The sequence below is a fragment of the Nanorana parkeri genome, unplaced genomic scaffold (assembly GCF_000935625.1).
Source record: "Nanorana parkeri isolate BGI_ZX_2015 unplaced genomic scaffold, ASM93562v1 scaffold20, whole genome shotgun sequence".
Classification (NCBI taxonomy): domain Eukaryota; kingdom Metazoa; phylum Chordata; class Amphibia; order Anura; family Dicroglossidae; genus Nanorana; species Nanorana parkeri.
The window spans coordinates 2,200,929-2,202,815 of NW_017306288.1; positions in this window are offsets into that span (position 1 = coordinate 2,200,929).

Consider the following 1,887-nt stretch of genomic DNA (forward strand, 5'->3'; position numbering starts at 1 on the left):
CCACACTCCCGCGCACGTCCACAAAGCTCATAGTGCCCGGGAGTGTGGAAGCCGCATCTTGTACTCTGTGTCTTGTTACATATTGAGAATTCGGATCGTGTCAGTACTGGGTGTTCAGACCCTTAAGGGCAGGATATCCCCTCCTGGACATAAATAGGGAAAAGGTTTTTGTGACCATCTCGGGAGGGCCATTCAGAAGGTGAGAGGCTGCTATCTTCGTTGTGCACGGGTGAAGACACTTCCTGAGCATATGATACTTAGGTGAATGCAATTTAGTGGGCGGATTTATGATCCTTCTGCACGAGTTCAGCACTTAGAGACACCAGTTGTCATTTATTAGTTGGGCACTTGTATGATTGCACATTTCATTAATTTGAGCACTATTTGTTTCTTGGGCGGACATTTTATGAGTATATAACCACTTCATGCAGGTTCACGTAAATACCTGCCATCCGCTTGAGGTGGCTATACAAAGAACATGGCGGCTGCTGCAGCGTGTTCATGGTATAGGGTTGAACAGCAGGCGATTGCTGTTTATGTGCAAGCAAAAAATTATTAATGCAAAAAAAAAAAAAAGTCTAAAGTCCCCTGCCTCCCACATGCATGCCCATACACTGCAAAGGCGCGTCAGGTGAGAGCAATAATTCTAGTGCCATCAATCACTGGTAACACTAAACTGATGAGCAGTTAGGCCCAGTTCACACCTGAGCGTTTTACCACGTGTTTTACCGCGCGGTAAAACGAGCAACAGGTGAAAACCCATGTTTGCCTATGGGCATGGTTCTCACCTGCGTGTTTTACCGCAGGTTCGATCGCGCGGTAAAACGCCATATGCCCAAAGAAGTACATGAGCTTCTTTGGGGCGTATTGACGCGCGTATCCCGCTGTATCCATCGGAAACTCGTGTTTGATGCACGTTTCTTTTGCCGCAAATCGCGGTAAGAAACGTGCGGCAAACGCGAGTTTCCAATACACTGAGGTGTGAACCCAGCCTTAAAGCTCTAAAAGCATCGCCTATGGGAGATTTTGGTAATTGTAGATTTTTTGCGGTTTCACGGGCGCATGCAATGTATTGATTTATCTGATGTGACCAAAAAATGGGGTATTATATTCTGTTTCTGTGCACTAAATTTCATTTTAGTGTATTTTATCCTACAAATACCGGTTTGATAAACATTTGCCGTGCGACATGAAAAAACATGTGATACTAGCATTTTATTCCCCCCCCCTTTCAGAAAATATCTCATTGTTTGGGGGTCTGAAGCTGTTTTCTAGCTAGAAATTCAGATTTCATCATGTGTGCAAATAGTAAGAAATTGCTCCGGCCAGGAAGTGGTTAAGAGATTGTGTACGTGTTATACACTTTTTGGTGTTCTATATTTATTGAATCACTCTGGTGTTTGTTTATATATAATTATGATATTTATTTGAGCCAATAATCATTGTATTATATCAGTGTTGCTGCACGAACACATTTGGTGTCGGGATATTTTAAGTGTGTTAGGGGAACTTCAGGAAGACACAATTGAGTCACACAGCCTGCAGTGCAATCCCTATACAATCGTCATAATGGAAAGCGCAGCATGCATGCTACACTACCCATTCCTGCATCATGAGGTGTTTTCTTAAGAGGACTAAAGCCAAACCTTTTTTTGTTTTAATTTTTCTTTTGGGTCACCGTATTCACTAATGCATTCCTGTGACCCAAAGTGCAAAGCCCGGAAGGATCCCAACAGTATTGAGGGGGAACCACCATGCTGCCTGATTGACATCTGGTTCTGCCTCTCTAGAGCCAGCTGTGCCCGCCCCCTCCCCTGCCTGTCCCCCCCAGTGAGGGCTGGAGTAATGGGGAGGGTGGTGACCGGCAGTCACTGCTCTCTGCAGGGA